General features: G+C 39.7%; 1 pseudogene; it reads left to right on the top strand.

Annotated features, from left to right (window-relative positions):
* Window positions 1–967: 967 nt before the first annotated feature.
* On the top strand, window positions 968–3,273 carry LOC106830991 (RAF proto-oncogene serine/threonine-protein kinase pseudogene; annotated as a pseudogene).
* The last annotated feature ends 16,896 nt before the right edge of the window (window positions 3,274–20,169 follow it).

Genomic DNA, 20,169 nt, shown 5'->3' with positions numbered 1-20,169 from the left:
CAATGAACTCAAAGGACAAGAAACATGAAGAAATTCACTTTAAATAAAAAGACTCAATAGTATAATAAAAAGATGGAAAAAAGATAGACCATGCTAACACTAATTAAAAGAAACTTGGAGTGGCTATATTAAAATCAAAGAAGACATCAGAGCAAAGAAAGTTATGAGGGATAAAGAGAGTCAATTCATAATGATAAAGGTATCAATTCATCAAGAGAACATAAGAACCTTAGATGTTGATGCAACTAATAACAGAGCTTCAAAATACATGAAACAACAACTCATAAAACTGCAAGGAGAAATAGATAAATCCACAATTATAGTTGCAGACTTCAAATATACTTTCTCAATAAGAGATTGAACAAGTAGTCAGAAAATCAGTAAGAGTATAGAAGATGTTAACAAAACTATCAACTAAGTATCATGACCTATTTGATATTTACAGACCACTCCACCCCTCAAAACCACAGAATACATATTCTTTGGAAGTGCACATCAAATATTTACCATGATAGACCATATTCTGGACCATAAAAAAGAGTTTCAATAACTTTCAAAGATTTCCAAACATACAAGTATGCTTTTTGACTACAATAGAATTAAGTTAAAAATTAACTATGGATAATCTCTGGAAAATCCTCAAATATCTTGAAACTAAATAACAAATTTCTAAGTAACCCATAGGTCAAATAGGGAATCAAAAAGGAACTTAGAAGATAAATGAACTGAATGAAAATGAAAATAAGGCATTTCAAAATTTGTGGGCTGCAGTGAAGGCAGTAACTGAAAGAAATTTATGGCACTAAAAGCCTATATTTGAAAAGAACAAAGTCTCAAATCAATCACATCATCTTCTACCTTAAGAAACTGGAATAATAAAAACAGATTAGATCTAAAGTAAGGAGGAGGAGCACCGAGTGGAGCGCTCGCCTGCCTTGGCCGCCTGAGAGTCTCTTCACCGCGGGCGCTGGGCCGCCATCTTAGATGGCGGGAGTAAGACGAGAGCGAGCGGACTGGAAGGCCGCCCTGCCGCTCTCTCTGGGCCCCGAAGAGGGCCAGCTGGCCGGGCTTTAGGGCGTGTGCCCTGAGGCGCGGAGCGCGAGTGCAGCGATGCGGGGGCTGCCCGGGGCCCCGTCCCCTGGGCTGGGGACGCGCCGAATGTGACCGCCTCCCGCTCCCTCACCCGCCACGGGGAGGAGGAGCGGACCAGACGCTGCAGCCGGACGGCGGGACACGGAGGCGGCCCGGCTCCCTCGGGTTTAAGTATTGGTAAGCTGCATCAATGGAGCACATACAGGGGGCCTGGAAGACGATCAGCAATGGTTTTGGATTCAAAGACATGACCCCAGCTGTATCTCCCCTAAAGTAGTTCAGCAGTTTGGCTATCAGCGTCGGGCGTCAGATGATGGCAGACTTACGGACTCTTCTAAGACAAGTAACACTATCCGTGTTTTCTTGCCAAATAAGCAAAGAACGGTGGTCAATGTGCGAAATGGAATGAGCTTGCATGACTGCCTTATGAAAGCACTCAAGGTGAGGGGCCTGCAACCGGAGTGCTGTGCAGTGTTCAGACTTCACGAACACAAAGGTAAAAAAAGCACGTTTAGATTGGAATACTGATGCTGCCTCATTGATTGGAGAAGAACTTCAAGTAGATTTCCTGGATCATGTTCCTCTCACAACACACAGCTTTGCTCGGAAGACCTTTCTGAAGCTTGCCTTTTGTGACATCTGTCAGAAGTTCTTGCTAAATGGATTTCGATGTCAGACTTGTGGCTACAAATTTCATGAGCACTGTAGCACCAAAGTACCTACTATGTGTGTGGACTGGAGTAATATCAGACAACTCTTATTGTTTCCAAATTCCACTTTTGGTGATAGTGGAGTCCCAGCACTGCCTTCCTTGACAATGCGTCGGATGCGAGAGTCTGTTTCCCGGATGCCTGTTAGTTCCCAGCACAGATACTCCACGCCCCACGCCTTCACACTCAACATCTCCAGTCCCTCCTCTGAAGGTTCCCTCTCCAAGAGGCAGAGGTCAACGTCCACACCTAATGTCCACATGGTCAGCACCACCCTGCCTGTGGACAGCAGGGTGATTGAGGATGCAATTCGAAGTCACAGTGAATCAGCTTCACCTTCAGCCTTGTCCAGCAGCCCCAACAATCTGAGCCCAACAGGCTGGTCACAGCCTGAAACCCCTGTGCCAGCACAGAGAGAGCGGGCACCAGGATCTGGGACCCAGGAGAAAAACAAAATTAGACCTCGTGGACAGAGAGATTCAAACTGTTACTGGGAAATAGAAGCCAGTGAAGTGATGCTCTCCACTCGGATTGGGTCAGGCTTCTTTGGAACTGTGTATAAGGGCAAATGGCATGGAGATGTTGCAGTGAAAATCTTAAAGGTTGTTGACCCCACACCAGAGCACTTCCAGGCGTTCAGGAACAAGGTGGCTGTCCTGCGTAAAACACGGCACGTGAACGTCCTGCTCTTCATGGGGTACATGACGAAGGATAACCTGGCAATTGTGACCCAGTGGTGTGAGGGCAGCAGCCTCTACAAACACTTGCATGTCCAGGAGACCAAGTTCCAGATGTTCCAGTTGATTGACATCACCCGGCAGACAGCTCAGGGAATGGACTATTTGCATGCAAAAAACATCATCCACAGAGATATGAAGTCCAACAATATATTTCTCCACGAAGGCCTGACAGTGAAAATTGGAGACTTTGGTTTGGCAACAGTCAAGTCGCGCTGGAGTGGTTCTCAGCAGGTTGAACAACCCACTGGCTCTGTCCTGTGGTTGGCCCCAGAGGTGATCCGAATGCAGGATAATAACCCGTTCAGCTTCCAGTCCAATGTCTACTCCTATGGCATTGTACTGTATGAGCTCATGACAGGGGAACTGCCTTACTCCCACATCAACAACTGAGATCAGATCCTCTTCATGGTGGGCCGAGTGTATGCCTCCCCAGACCTTAGTAAGCTATACAAGAACTGCCCCAAAGCAGTGAAGAGGCTTGTGGCTGACTGCGTGAAGAAAGTTAAGGAGGAGAGGCCTCTTTTTCCCCAGATCTTGTCTCCCATTGAGTTGCTCCAACACTCTCTACCGAAAATCAACCGGAGCGCTTCTGAGCCATACCTGCATCGGGTGCCCCACACCGAGGACATCGATGCCTGCACGTTGACCACGTCCCCTAGACTGCCTGTCTTCTAGCTGACTTCACACCTGCACTCAGGCCACCAGGGGAGGAAGGGAAGCCAGTAGGCATATTTCTGCTCCCTTTCTATGGGGACAGAGAGCTTGTTTCAGAGAAGCTGCTGCTAAGGACCTTCTAGACTACTCACAGGGCCTTAACTTCATGTTGCCTTCTTTTCTACCCTTTCTGGCCTTGGGAGAAGGAAGCCATTTGCAATGCTGGTTTGTCCTTCTCCCTCCCTGCATCCCCCATGCTCAAGAGCCGAGCCTTCTCCAGATGTACCAGTGGCTGCTGATGGCAATACATGATCTGGGGCCCCAGCTATTGGTTAAATGAGTATTTTTAGGGCAAGAAAAAGCACTCGGAGGGGAAATGAAGGTAAGCAAACCAGCCCTGACGTGGGGACATGTGGATTTAGGAAATCAGCTCCTATGAGGAATGCTTATCACAGGAAGGACTTTTCTTCAGAGATAGTGGTGTGGCGCCAAACAGGTAGTTTTGCACATAATGCACCAAACAGCCCAGGACTGTCAAGACCGTGGCCACCTGAAGGAGCCTGCTTTGGTACTATGGAACTTGACTTTGGGGACACTTCCTTTTCTTGGAGGGCTCCAGTGCATTGAGATGGTTTTCCAGAAGAGGCACTCGGCCTGCCCCTCCCAGTCTCTGCCCTCTCAGGGAGCAGTCTTCCATCATGCTGAATTTATTAGTCTTCAAGGAGCTGCCCCTATGGGGTGGGACCACCAGGCCAGACTTGTCTTTCTACAGTCACATCATGTGTATACAAGAAAGCCAGGAATACAGGTTTTCTTGATGATTTGGGGTTTAATTTTGTTTTTATTGTGCCTGACAACAATACAGTTGTCCAATGGTTCCTCAATTATGTTATTTTAATAAAATAAATTAAATCTAAAAAAAATAAAAAAAATAAAGTAAGGAGAAGAAAGGAAATAATAAAGAGCAGGGAATATAGCACTGAAATAAAAAAAAGAAAAATAATAGAGTAAATCAATGAAACCAAAAGCGGGTTCTCTGAAAACATTGATAAAATTCTGGCCAAACTGATTATAGGAAAAAAAAGAAAAGAAACATAACTTACCAGTATCAGGAATGAGAGGGGTAAAATTACCCTATAGAGTCTACAACTATTAAAAAGGATAATAAAAGAATATTATGGGCAACTTTATGACAAGACATTCAACAACTTAGATGAAATGGACAAATTCCTCAAAAGACACAAACTACCAAAACTCACTTAAGAAGAAATAAATAATTTAAATAGCCCTATATGCATTATAGAATTGAATTTATATTTAAAAATCTTCCCACAAAGAAAATCCCTGGCCCAGATGGCCTTACCAGAGAATCTTTCCAAACATTTAAGGAAGAATAGTATTAATAGTACAGAAATTCCTCCAGAAAATTGGGGAGTTGAGAATTCTTTCCAACTAACTTTGTGAGGCAGCAATATTACTCTGATATCTAAATTAGGCAAAGATACTACAAGAAAAGAAAAATATAGACAAATAACCCTAGTTATCATAGATACAGTGATTGTTAGCAACAATTTTGCAAATCAAATTTAGCAATATAAAAGATGTAATATATCATGACTCTGTAGGAAAGAACTTATCCTTGCCCAAAGAGAGGTTGGGGTTTTACCCTTGATTCCTAGGAGATAATCTCTAAGCCCTTGGAATTTACTACCTGATAAAGTGTCTTTGTTTACTTGAGGGTTGTAAGCCATGCAAAACAATCTGACAATATGATCTGAGGTGGAGGCTTTTGGTTATGTGGTGTTAGTTCAATGTCTGGAGAAGCTGGAAACTAAGGTTAACCATGTGGGCAGTTCACCATGTCTTTGTGACAGAGTCCCAATAAAGACTCTGGACATCAAGGCTTGAGTGAGCTTCACCAGTTAGCAATACTCCAAGAATATTGTTACACATCATTGCTGAGAGAGTAGTGCTTTTTATGACTCTACTAGGAGAGGATGAGTAGAAGGTCCATCCTTGAAACTTTCCTCCACTCTGCCTTGTGTGTCTCTTCCCTTTGCTGATTTTAATCTACATCCTTTCCTCTTAATAAACAACAATCATGAGAATAACAGCTTTCAGTGAGTTCTGTCAGTTGTTCTAGCAAATTATTAAAACTGAAGGTGGTCTGGAGGATCCCCAAATCTACAATTGATGTCAGAATTGAGGGTGGTCTGTGGACTGTTCTCCATTTTACAACGACTAAATGTGATTGATCCCAGGAATGTAAGCTTGATTTAACACTTGAAAGTAATTCACCATATTATCCATATAAAAGAAAAACATATGACCATCTCATTAGATGCACAAAATGTATTTGACAAAATCCATTATTGAAAAAACCCACAGTACACTAGGAATAGAAGAGACATTCCTCAACCTGATATATTTAAAAAACCCTATAGGTAACATCATTCTAAATAGTAAAAGACTGAAGGTGTTCTCTCTAAAAATCAGAAACAAGGAAAAGATGCCTGCTGTCACCACTTCTATTCAACATTGTACTGGAATCTCTAGCCAGTGGACAAAAGGGAGAAGGAAGAGGAGGAAAAATAAAAGGCACCCAGATTGGAAAAAAGAAGTAACACTGTCTTATTTGCAAGATAGCATGATCATCCATGTAGAAAATTTAATGGAATCTACAAAATCACTACAAAAACTAACAAATGAGTTTTTGATGTTGCAGAGTTTAATATCAATGTAAATAATCAACTGCATTTCTGTATACTAACAACAAACAATTGGATATTGGAATAAAAAACTATCATTACAATAACACCAAAATACGAAATACTTGGGAATAAATTTGATAAAAATATGCAACACCTGTGCATCGAAAACTATAAAAAATTTGTTAAGAGAAATTAAGGAAGACTAAAATAAATAGAGAGATATACCATGTTCGTGGATAAAAAGACTCATTATCTTTAAGATGTTAATTCTCCAAATTGATCTATAGACCTAACTCATTTCCAATCAAAATCATAATAAGCATTTTTTTGTAGAAATTTACAAGCTGATTCTAAAAGTCATGTGAAAATATAAAGGATCTGGAATAGCATAATAATAATAATAATTAAAACCTTGAACAAAATGAATTTGGAGAACTGATACTACCTGACTTCAAGACTTATTTTATATATATAGCTATAGTAATCAATACAGTGTCATATTTGTGTCCACACTGACAAACAAATGAATGGGAGTCCAGAAATAGACCTACATATATATGATTAATTGATTTTCATCAAAGTTATGATATTGAACCTCTTAATCTCAAGTTTGTGTGCTCAATTCTCAGTAAACCAATCACTGAGCTTGGAGATGGAGAAAGGCTTATTGGAACTGGCCAAAATGAGGAGGTGGGAGGATAGGTTCTCTCAAATCCACCTTAGCAAGAGAAGAAAGCAGAAGGTTTTATAGAGCTAAGGAGGTTGGCAGGAGGAGTTTCAGAGAAAAAAAAGGGTAATCCATGCTCTTTCACTTCTGATAAGCCCCCGGGCAATCTGACTTCTGGGTGTAAATGGCAGCTGGGTGCTTGTTACCTGGTGATCCTTGAAGGCATTCTTTTTCTTCTGCAAAACAAGCTCATAATCCTTGTGACCCTCAAATCACCCCTCTGGTTAAAGAACAAAACAGTAAATTGACAAGATTAACTTCTTTTCATCTATGTCTGTGTTGGGAATAAGGTAAAAAGGTAATCATGTTCTTATTAAATATTTGCAGTAACCCTCAGGTAGCTGACTTCAGTAGCAAAGGCAAGTCAGTGGAGAAAGCATAATATTTTCAACAAATGGTGCTGGAATAACTGGATATCCATCAGCAAAAAACCAAACAAACAAACTTGTTTGGTACTGTGATGTTGTGATTTATAATAAGAAATATGTATTTGGTTTTTGTCCTGTTCTTGGCACAGATTTCCTGTGTTATGTTAAAGAGGTGACCTTTGGATCTTACCTAAGGATGGCGGCTGGTTGCCAGTGGACCAACCGTGTGATTAAGGGGTTGTAAATTTCAATTCTACATCTCCTGCTATCTCTGGGTAGATAGTGTCAAAATCCAGTTGAATTGTAGGACTCTCAGCTGGTGTCAGAAGTGCTTGGTGGTGTGTAGAAAAACACCTATACATTGTAATTGGTCACAGAATCATAGATACCTTGCTCCAAATACAGAAATTAACTCAAAATGGCTTATAGGAATAGAAATAAAACTTAAAACTATAAAACTTTCAGAAGAAAACATAGGAGAAGAAAGACGTTGTGACCTTGGATTAGGCAAAGCTTTCTTAGACACAACACCAAAAGCATGATCTATTTAAAAAGATAAATTGGACTTCATCAAAATTAAGAATTTCTACTCAAAAAACTCTATTAAGTAATGAAAGAAAAGCTGCATACTGAGAAAGTATATTGACAAATCACGTATCTAGCAACGGGTTTGTATCCGGAACATAAATATCTGTCAAAAATTACCAGTTAAAAAACCAAACAGCCTAATAGAAAATGGACAGTTTGAATAGACACTTCACCAATATACAAACATATATAAATATATAAAAATGTGCTCAACACCATTTCTCAATAGGAAAATGCAAGTAAGACCATATGAGATATCACACAACTATCAAAATGTCTAAAATTAAAAAGATGGATCTACTAAGTGTTAGTGACTATGTGGAACAACTGGAACTCTCATATATTGTTGGTAGGAATGTAAAATGGTACAATCATTTTGGAAAACAATTTGGAAGTTTCTTAAAAAGTTAAACATACACCTACCAAATAACCCAGTCTTTCCACTGTTAGGTATTTATCCATAAGAAATGAAAGTCTATGTCCACATTTGTACACAAATGTTCATAGCAACTTTATTTGTAATAGCTCCAAACTGGAAATTCTCCAAATATTCACCAACAGGTGAGTGGATAAACAAATTATGGCATATCTATATAACATACTAGAACCAATTAATAAAAAGGAATGAATGGTGATACTTAACAAGGATGAATCTCTATTTTGAGTGAAAATAGCCAGACACAAAAAAGTACATACTGTAGGATCCCATTTATATAAAACTCTAGGAAATGTCAACTATTCTATAGTAACAGAAGGCAAACCAGTGCTTGCCTGTGCTGGGGAGGAGGCAAGAAGGGCCGAAAGGGAAAGATTACAAAGAAGAATGGGGAAACTTGCACTTCTTCTTGATTGTGTTGATGGTTTCATTGGTGTGAACATGTGTCAAAATTTGTCAAGTTGTACACGTTAAATATCTGCAGTTTACGATGTCAAAGTATATCTCCACAAAGCTGTTAAACATTTTCTTTGAATGGACCCAAAATGTTATTTTGTAAAAGCTACAAAGCAAGTAATTGTTCGTTGACACAGTCATCGTCATGAAGTTTAAGCCTTATACTGAAAATGAATAACTACAGGGCAGGGCAGAAGGTTTAGTGGGCTGTGCAACAGCCAGTGTGTGGTGGAATCAACAGTCAAGATGCATTTTCTGCTCTGCTGCTCCTTCACACATTCATGATGTATGGCTCTCTCCACCTGTATTTCCTGTGCTTGTCTCTGGCTACCTTTCTGGGAAACACTCATGTCTCTTCCATTCAACACTAGATCTGTACCTCATGACCTCCGCATCCATTTTGTTCCATTTTCATTCTCTCATGCTCCCTTTGCTTGGGGAACAATTTTGAATCCTTCCTTCTTCTCTCTCTCTGTTCCCTTTGAACTTTTATCTTCAGATTGGCCTTGGGTTCTTTGATCCCTTTCCTTTGTTCTCTCCTGCATTAGCAGCACTCATAGCTTCATCGGTCTCAACCTCTGCACTTTCTTCATCAAAACTTGAAGCTTTCTTCCTGTCGTGGTTAAGTACTTCTGGTTATTTTCCTTCCTTTTTCAAGCTCATTTCAACAATAGAAATAAAAGTACTCCTATCATATATACATATTTTTTTCCTCTAACATAAATATAAAACAAAACCGAGATTGTCCACAAGATATTATCCAAAAACTAGTATATAAATTTGATTCAGTCCAATCAAAATCCCTTGTAATTTATGTGTGTTTAGTCATGCAACATCTTATATAATAGGTGTCTTCATATACCGCAGGTGGGAGTGAAAATTGGTCAAACAACTTTGGAAAAAAGATTTCCAGGATTTAGCAAATTTGGTGATCATGCACACAAGCCACAGACTCTATGCACAAGAGTGTTCATAGCAACATTGTTTGCAATAGTCCCAATCAGGAAACAACCTAAATGCCCATCAGCAGTAGAATAAATATGGTAATTGTGGCCTCTTTACACAACGGACCAAACTCTTTGTCTCTGGTCTCATGGTACTCTGAGCCATCTTCCGAATTGTACCCAGAGGGCTTACTGTACAGCCTAAGACTGATAACATATCTCCTTTACCTGGAAATCTTTAGTGGGTCTTTATCACTTACAAGGTAATGTCCAAACCATTTAGTATGGCATACAAAGCCCTTCGTGATCTTGCCTCCCTACATCTCCAGCTTCATCTCCTAACCCTCCCTACTACACACACACACACACACGCACACACACACCCCCAACACACACAGTTTGTGCATCACGCTCTACTGGGTTATTTCTATATCTTCATCATCTCCCCAGGCTGTTTCATGCTTTCATATTTTCATGAGCTGGTCATATTTTTCTGCTTAAAATCCCCTTTCTCACTGATATCTATCTGAAAAACTTCCTTTAAGAATTATTTCCCCAACTATGCTCTATGTTATAGGAGTACTTGATACATGTTCCATATAACATGTTATTTTGTGATTTATTTGTTACATATCTAATATCCCTACAACAAACTTCCTTGAGAATAGGGACTGTTTTTCAGTCATCCCTAGTGCTCAGTCAGTGGGATTTGCTTACAAACATTTTGAACAGATGGATGAATGAATGAATACATTTATTAAGTATAGGTGAGGAAGACAGCAAACTAGATGGTTTATTTATATTATTTTATCTAATCCTGACAACAGGCATTTAAAGTATTGTTAGAGAAGTACTTCAGATAAGTTAGGAACATGACTTGAGAGCCAGACCGACTGTGTTTGACATATAGCTGGGTTGGAAGGCACTTGTCAGCTGTATAGCATTGGACAAGTCACCTCGCTACTCTCTGCTCCTGATTTCTCATCTGCAAAATGAGAATAATAACACCCACCTGTATTAATTAGGATATAGGCTAAACTGCTATAAAAGGTACTCTAAAATATGACTTAAATACAATGTATATTAATTTGCCTCTCATAACATTCTTGATGTGGTCACTCCTGACTAATCGTGCTCCTCGTGTTCATCCATGGACAAAAGTTCCTTCCACTTTGGTCTTCTGCCATCCCATTGAGTATCGTCCCTATCTACACAGTGGAAGTGGAGTCACTGCTATGTTGGTGAAAATCTAAAGCCAGTGATTATCTCTTAGGGAAGTGACAGAGTTTACACATAACACTTCAGCTTTAATTCCTTTGGAGGGAATTTATTCCCATGGCCACCTATTTCTGTAAAGGAGGCTAGGCAATCTAGCCGCTGTCTGGGTGGCCATTAGTCCATTTAAAACTTTATTACCGGGGAGGAATGAAGGAGAGATATTGGGTGGGCAGCTAGAAGTTTGCCCCACTACTTCGTAATGTTGTTATGGAGATTTAGAATGAACATATGTGAAAACATTTAAAATAGTGTCTGGCACATAGTGTCCATTCTATAAATATTATCTATTAATATTATTACTTTCATGGTCAAGGAAATTGAGATTCAGGGAGGTTTAATAACTTGCCTTGGGAGTCCACACTGAGTAATTGGCAGCATAAGACTCTGAGCTCTGGTTAGCCTGAGTATAAAGATTTTCAGCCTTCCTACTGCCTACAATATGCTGTCTACTTAATGGAATTTGGAAAAGAGAAAAACAGTCCTGTTTCTTGCACTGTAATAGCATTCATTTTAGTGAATGAATCTTCTGTCTTCTTTAAATAGCTTATTAATGTCAATGGGGATCATGAAGACTCAAGGGTCTATCCTTCTAATTGTCCCAAAAGTATTTGGAATATAGTCTGGATTTTGACAATATCCCTTAAATAAGATCATCAAAGGGATTGGGTAAAGGATTATCTATACTCATTAAGAGAAAGTTAGGAATTTTCTGCCATATTTATGTTCAGAGCACCTTATCTATTACATGCAATAGCAGAATTAGCAGGCTTATCTTGGCTTTGAGAAATTCCAATCCACTTTTAAGTTCTTCGCCTATTCTAGTGGGCTGAATGGTGGCCCCTAGAAGATATGTCCACATCCTAACCCCTGGAATCTATGAATCTGACCTTATTTGGAAAAGGGGTCTTTGCAGATATAATTAAGTTAAAGATTTTAAGATGAAATCTTCTTGGATTACCGAGTGGCCTCTAAATCCAATAAGTGTCCTAAGAGCCAGAAGTAAAGAAGAAAAAGAGAGAGAAAAGGCATTTGAAGACAGAGACAGAATTTGGAGTTATGCAGCCACAAGCCAAGGAATGTCTGGAGCCACCGGAAGCAGAGACAAAGAACAGATTCTCCACCAAGGCCCCAGAGGGAGTGCAGCCCTGCTGACAACTTGATTTTGGACTTCTGGCTTCCAGAATTGTAAGAGAATAAATCTCTGTTGTTTTAAGCTACTCAGTTTGTGGTAATTTGCCATGGCAGGCCTAGGAAACTGATATGCCTAGTATAGAAGTTTTAGCAGGTAGCTTATTAAGAAGGATCCAAAAGTAAAGAGTAAGACACAAGGTACTCTACTCTAACAACACCTTCTCTACTCCTAGATCCCAAAGGCAGGAAAGAGTGAAAGAATATGAGAGAAAGAGAGCAAGTAAGAGCGATAGAGAGTGAGTGGGAGGGTAAGGAACCTCTTGAGCTGGTGGGAGGTGGGACCCTCAGAGACTCAGGAGAACCAAGGCGCAGTAGTAGATGAGCAGACAACTGCAGGAGGCTCATGTTGGAGTTTCAGGGCAAATGTTCACAGTCACTCATTCATCCTCAGAGGAATCCTGCCTGCAGGCACATCACCTCTGTCTGTCCCATGAGGCTTTCTTCCCTCCTGGCCTATCTGGGCTCTGGGCCACAGATGGTATTTGTGTATTATTATGGATAATCCCTCCAGGAATAATTTTAGCTTTAAAATTTTAAAATAAAATAAAACATATATTGAAGGGCTGACCCCACTGTGGCGACCATCTATATGATTTATCCCTAGAAGTACAAATCACCCAGAAGCCATTACATAAACATCATGCCTATGGAATGGCCCCAGTGAAAGAGGATATTCTCTCTTCACTTTCTGCCCCAAGTCTGACAAAAATTCATTTTTGTCAATAATTATTAGAATAATTAGTCCACATGACATTTCTGTAGTGTTATTAATGTAGCTGTACTTTCACATCAACTGTCTGATTTGATCTTTCAACAGCCCTGTCTGGTAGATGGGGTAGGCATTATGACCCCTACTGTTTTTCAATCCCTACTTTTTAAACAAAGAATCTGGGCATTTAGTGACTTCCCCAGCTCATAAAGATAGTCATGGATGAAGCTATAATTAAAATGTAGGATTGCTCATGTTAATTCTATGTTTATCATTCATCAACTTTATTGGTTTATAAACCAACATTGACTATCTATTATATTTAATGCTATATTTAATGCATTGGAGAAGAAGAGACATAAGACAGAGTCCCTGATGTCAGAAACCTTGTAGTCTTGTCAGGAAGACAAGCATACAAAGGCCTACCTAACTTTTAAAGGAAAATGAAATATATATAGCAAAACCCAGTGATAATACCCCATAATGACAAGAATTTTTATAGAACATGATGGATGACTGGCCTGCTTTCTCCAAGTAGCACCTATACTCATATGTGGGGCTGAGCAAAAGTGGACATGGGGAGGCAGGCAAAGCTAGGCAGAGAGATGGTTTGGCAAGTATGGAAATGCAGGGGATTCCTGCATCCCAAGTATTCTTCCAGCTGAGGATGGGGAACTACTAAATGGGGAATCTGTGACATTGCTGTCACTGTCCTGGATGTGCCAGTCAGCTGCAAGACCCAGAACTGTTGCCATTGACATTTAAGCCAGAACAGACAACACTCACTGGTGCTCAGGATAGGGATGGATTTTGGTCTTGCATTTGGACTCCTATTCCATCTCTTCCCACACCCAGGCAATTCTGATCTGTTTTAGGGCTTAAAAAAAATCACTATGTTGCCCAAATGAAATATATGACTGAAGAAAGAAAATGAAATTAAAATGCCAACAAAAGCTATTGGATGGTTGAAATGCCCTTTATTAAATTGATTTTAAAATTGTTTTCCAGTTAATGAATTTTCTTGTTAAAATAATTCAAAAAATTCTATACCTGAATTATTCATCTTGAAATGGGATTTCAAGCCAAGTTTTCTTGTACGCTCATACTACAGGTAGATGTTTCTCATAGAGATGGTAGAAGGTGATTGCTTTCTTCTCCTGTACGGTTAGTATCAGGACTAGACGTCAGGACGCCAAAGCAGATCGCATCAATGAGACACATTTAGGACTATTTCTACTATTTTATTTGCTCTAAATCTAGCAACAATATCTTGATATTCTTTTAACAAGTTGAACCTGTGTCCATTAATACTCTATGATAATTATTAGCTAGATCCAGATTACACACACAAACCTCATTAGGGTTCAGAAAAGTAAAATAAATGGGAGATGAATCAGGGTATAAAACATAGAAAAGAGTGGGTTTATGGCTAATTGAAGGTCAAATAGCCTTCCTAAAGGCACTCAAATCTAAAACGTTACAAAACAGTGTCTATGGCAAAAGAAAAAACTCTATTAACCTGATTGCTAATTTGCAACCCCTGGTTTACTTATCCAGTCCCCAGACTATACCAAATGTCTTTTGATACACTGACTATGTGTTATTTGTAGTGGCATTTCCATAGATTAGCCTTGAATCTGGCAAGAATAGGTGTTTAATAAATATCCGATGAATGAATGAATGAGGAATCATAAATGAATGAATGAATGGTTGAATTTTTAGAGAAGGAAAAGTGTTCTGGGGAAAGTGAAGTAAGTTTTACTACGTTCTTGTAATGTAAAAGCATATTTTCTTGTTTATTTATCTTATTTAAATTCTTACAAAATCCTGTGAATGTACATAAGCGTTTTCAGTTATCAACTGAGGAAACTGATCCTCAGAGATGGTAAGTGGTAGGTCCAAGATCATATAGTTATCAGTGAGTGAAACTAATTTCTTTTGGACTCCAAAGTCTTCACATGCTCATTTTACTATATGAGTGTCTTTTCTTGACTGGGCTAAAATGGCACATACAGCCTGACAGTTAAAAAATAGAAAAATTTGATTCTTTTGACCGATTATCAATATGTTATTTCATGGCCAGGGTGTTTATGGCACCAAAGACTAAGTTGGAAGCCTTATTCGCCTGGTTATTAGTCTGTGTCAGTATGCTCAGCCCTGTGATGATAGCAATGTTGGGAAAGTTGAGTTGTGAGTACAATGCTGCTAATTACATGCAGACTGGATTTTGGAATATGCTTCAGGACTCCATGATACGCACCATATCACTGATACCATATTTTCCATCTCTTTTTCTTTCAGCTCTCAGATATGTCTTGGCAAATCATCAGTGCTCAAAAGAAGCATTTGGAAACTGAAGGGAGGCTTCAAGTGCAATGATGAGGATTTCAGGAATCTGAAATGGCAACCACAAAGAAAATTCTTCTGATAGTTTTTGAAGTTTTTAGTGCTTTAGCAAAATGTCCTTCTTGTAGCCTTTGAGAGACTTTAAGTAGTATTAAAATCAAAGAGGCTTCCTTGATGTTTGATAGGAACTTATCATATAAAATGTGTTCTTAGAATGGCAATGATGGACTTTTCCAGTGACTCAAAGGAAATGAGATATTTCAATGTCAAATGGGAAGCTGGGAGGAGAAATTAGAGCAGGCAGCAAACTCACTCTCTGACTTCTCTGCCTGGCTGATGCCGGGCTGGAGGGGCAGAAAGTAACGGAAGAAACTCCAGTAGGCAGAACTGAGCCTCAGGCCGTACTTTGGTCATCTTATATTCCCAAGCTATTCCAAGAGATGATTGGATCCCAGACTCACTCTCTGTAATGAGTACATTATAGCATGGTTGTAAAGAGCATGGACTTTAGACCCCGCTTAGCCACTTATAAGCTCTGTGAAGTGGGGCAAGTTTTTTTGCTGCCTATTTTATTGCCATTCCAATTTCCTGTCTTTGGCAGAGCCTTGCTCCCACAGTACAGATTGAAAATGCCAATATTAACTTTTCCAGCTTTCTTTGCACCTAACACCTGAACATGTGATTCAATCCAGTGAAATCCAGTGGGATCTTAGGGAAAGCCTGCCTAGAGACCTCTCAGATGCAAGGGAGGAAATTCTCCTTTTCTTTGTCAGTAATTGTACCTATATGGTGATGCCAGGATGGCAGCTATCTTGTGACTATGACAGACAAGGCTGAGAAAGAAGCAAATATGCAAAGGACAACACAGTGGAGAGATGAAAAGACCCTGAATCCCTAATGATATTTGTAAATCAGTGCACCAGCTTTGGCCCCCCCTTCCTCCAGTGATCTGCCATCTTTCAGTCATCTGTTATAAGAGACAACAACTGTCCTTACTGTTACACTCGTTTTAGCTGTGTCTTCTATAATTACAGCTAAAAGGATCATAAAAGATACAATAGTAATTAGCTATATGTTATTGTGAGGGTTAAAAAAGAGAAGGCATTAAAACATAATGTTTGACATATATAAATATAGTTAAATAGTGGATAATATTTGTAACAAAAAACTATTTCTCAAGTCCAACCATTTCCTTCCCCCTTGAATACTGGCTCTATTGTATCTCTGACCCGATTGCAACTGGTCAGGATTATCTCTGTCTTAAAATTCCATGCAGTTGACATTAGTAGAATTTGTTTTTCTTTACATGAACCAATGTTTCTTCTGCCACAAAAGCCCAGAGCACAAATTGGGTAATCTAAACTCTTTTGATTTCACTCTTATCCTACCTCCTGATAAAATTGGCAGCAATTTTCCAATTATTTGGGACATTTTCCAGAGTGTCTCACAAGAGCTTCCTTAAGAGTTCTGACCTTCCTCAATATCAGCTGTGAGGATATCAGCTGCTGGATGAGCAGCCTGGAAATGGTTGTTACTGCTACCCACTATGGTCACCTCCCTCTTGGCACTGCCACCTTCAGTGGTGGTCCTACCTCCACCAGATACCTGTGGTGTCTGAAGACACTGGGCCACGCAACATGCCAAAGTGGTGTGTGCTAGATCCCTCAGGATGCTAAAGCTGTGGACTGTTTTGTGCAGAAATGGAGATCATGTGTTGCCCTATTTTCTGACATGTTAGGCATATGGATCTCAAGGTAGTCCTACCAAACGCCCAACTTCTTAAAGGAATCTCAATGAAAATAAATTTTCAGGCCTTTCTGTGCCCGCTAACCCTATACATGTTATCTCACTTTTCTAAACTTAAGTCCTTTGGGGCCTGGGCCTAGAAACAGTTGGAAGAGGTAATTGTTATCCTTTTATGGAATCTTCTCTTCATTTACATTAACTGAATTTTGGCTAATTAACCAAATTTGTCTACTTCTCTCTCTCTGTCTCCTAATTTCCCAGAGGCAAATATAATTTTGGAGGTCCTTCCAACCAAACTTCTAGATATTTCCAGAGACATGTGAAACCCAATTATGCACAAAGCTTAGGTTTCATTTGGAAGCCTCCCTTCCCACCATCTGCTTTCACCAACTACCTAGAATGATCAAGAAGAAAGAACACCTATCATATCTTTTCTTCCCACCTATGATCGTTGAGTAGGACACATTCCATCAATTCAGACAAAGAGAACATTACTTTTTCCTCAAACTTCAGAGAGTGTTTTCATCGTTTTCCTGCACGGTTCTCTGCAAATAATAGTAAACTCTAATTCACCTCCTTCATCCAATGCTTAAAAACCTCTGTGGTCTGAAAACATCCCAAGAGTTGGCCTAAATCCGTCACACTGCGGCACAAGGTGATGTTCTCCTCATCTGATCCTTTGTGAAAATGGAGCCTGGCTCATCTCCATTTCTCTCTAACTTAGCATCACCCGTTAAGCAAATGAAAAATTATCTGTCAAGTCGCTGTTTTTCTTCAGGGTAAGAATTCTAGATTTGTTAACTATTTTCTTCTCCCATAATTCTAATTTCCCAAGAAGTCTATTTAGCTACTTCTTTCAAAGGTCTTCCTGTTCTCCCATGTCTGCTGATCAGATAAAGACACTCCTGTAGCTTTGATCTTCATTTTGAAGTCCTACTTTCTAGTGCTTTCATAGTCATCATTGCCTCTCTCCTGTACCCTCTCTAATATTTCTGTTCTGAATATAAGCGATTGCTAAGTTTGATGTTGGTCTGACTCACGGAGGATGAGTCAATGCCAACAAAAGCAAATGTTACCTTACTGAGGAGATGATCAAGTGATAACTTAATAGTCGCTCCTGTCCTCCAACCAGACAATATTTCAACCCTCAGGAGAAAACATAGTGGGAATTTGTATGCAGGTACCATTCTTTAAAAATCTATTGAGTAACACAGTTAGTGCTCGGTCCACAGAGGTTCAAAATCTTTAGGGTATTTGCAAAATCACCCCCGGAGAAAACTCCTTAGAATAGTTGGCTTTGTAACATATTTCTCTTGTTGTACAGGTGGCTTTTTATTACTACCATGCAGTAATTTGATTGTGACAGTTAAGTGATATACTATATCACTATATCTATGATATACTATAGAGAATTGGTTGATGGAAATATATGAACAGAGCAGAGAAAGAAAGAAATAGCCAATGCAGGCAAAGCCCAGAAGGTCATATGTGTAGGGATGGGTTTGATGTGGGTCAAGTAACCTCGTGAAATCCAGATGTCTGCAGATTAGTAAATAGGGTGAAGTTTTCATATCAAAACACTTTCTTATAAAATTTTTGAGCTTTCCTTCAGAGCTAAAGATGCAATAGGAAGGGACACTCCTTATTCAATTTTGTTTTCTTCTTCACAAGGCCCCTTGGAGACTTTAGTAATGAAGAAATTAATGACAAAATAAATAATGACTTTAACTAGTAGTGAGGGACCTCAAATATGGAAATTCCATGAGCTGTCTCTACAGGAGAGCAAATTTGCAACAAATGCAGGACATCGTAAATCCAGAAAAAGTACTTTAGTTTCTTTGCCTTCAGTCGGTCCATCCCTCCTCTATGGGACTCTTATCGTGAGTACAGAGAAAAGTAATATGCAAAACCATCCAAGTAATAATAATTTGACCATATTCCCTTCTCCAAAATTCTACATGCCTATCTACATAAAAGCCCAGGCATCTTTGGGAAAAATAAATAATGTTTGAAAGTCAAGTGAAATTTTTCTATCTAGCAATGTCAGGCAGAGAATGAAAAATCACTGCTCAGATGTCCTTTTACAGACAAACATTTCTACAACTTTTCATTATGTTAACAATGACTCACATCTTTATTTCACATAACTATGAGCATGCTGACATTGTTTCATTATATTCTGAGCTATCTTTTTCAGTTAGTTTAAAAGAGAGAGAAAATAAGCCAAATAATTGATGAGGTGCCTCCTATGTACCAGGCACTGTGCTAGAATCTGGGAATAAGAAGAATAAAATCCAGGGGCCAGCCAGGTGGTGCAGCAGTTAAGTGTGCACGTTCCACTTTGGCGGCCAGGGGTCTGCTGGTTTGGATCCTGGGTGCGGACATGGTACCGCATGGCAAGTCATGCTGTCGTAGGTGTCCCACATATAAAGTAGAGGAAGATGGGCACAGCTGTTAGTGCAGGGCCAGTCTTCTTCAGCAAAAAGAGGAGGATTGGGAGATGTTAGCTCAGGGCTAATCTTCCTCAGGAAAAAAAAGAGAAGAAGAAGAAGAAAATCCAACCCAGATGCTCCATGGCTCAAAGTTTAACAGGGTAGTCCTATAGACAGGGAACAACCTGTGAAGCACCATAAGAGTTACAGAGATGTTATGAACAAGACGTCGGTATCAGGGAAAAAACAATTTTCTTTTGCAAAAGGAACAAAAACTTTTTACCAAGAATCCCTTAACTCAGAGATTCAGATTTTTTTAGGCAGATAAGGGGGTAGGTGGCATTCCAGGCAAAGGGAATGGTCTAGGCAGAGGTAGAAATGATTGTAAGAACACAGGGCATCTGGGGAACTGTGAGCAGTGCAAGTTGACTGTATTTGGAGAGTGCAAGAAATGATGAGAAAGGCCAGATTATCAAGGGTCTTAGATGCTCCATTAAGGGAGGATGTTTAACTGCAGGTCATGGAGGACCATGAAAGATTTTAGCAAGGTTCTGGCACAATCAGAGAATATAGTATAGAAGACTTCGGGCTTACATAGAGGGTGGCAGGACATGACACTTGGACTGAGAGAGTGGTAACAGAGATTTGAGTTACTAAGGACTGGTAACTGGATGAGAGGAGGAGGTATGGATGACTCATTTTAATTCTTGAAAATCATCATCCTTGCCCCATCCTTAAATTTCTGGGATTTAATTCCATCTTGTTTTCAAATTTTCACCTGAGACTGGGCTGTTGTGTGAGTTTGGAAAGAATTAATGAATGACGAGAGGGATGAGACATCCAGAGATGGGGCGGAAAGAGGTGCCGTGGGATTCTCTCTTTAAGGACTGCTGCAAAAACAAATTCGTGATTAGCTGAGGACAAAAGTGAAGCGTGATTGTGAGTGCAGTATGGGATTAGTTGGATAGACCAGATGTTTCCCAGCTTGCTTTGGGAAAGCAAAGCCCTAGAGAAAGCTTTGGAAAAAGCCACCAGGGACCA

Source organism: Equus asinus, chromosome 21, assembly GCF_041296235.1.
Source record: "Equus asinus isolate D_3611 breed Donkey chromosome 21, EquAss-T2T_v2, whole genome shotgun sequence".
Classification (NCBI taxonomy): Eukaryota; Metazoa; Chordata; class Mammalia; order Perissodactyla; family Equidae; genus Equus; species Equus asinus.
Note: the sequence above shows the minus strand (reverse complement) of the source record. Positions and strands in the feature narration are given on the sequence as shown.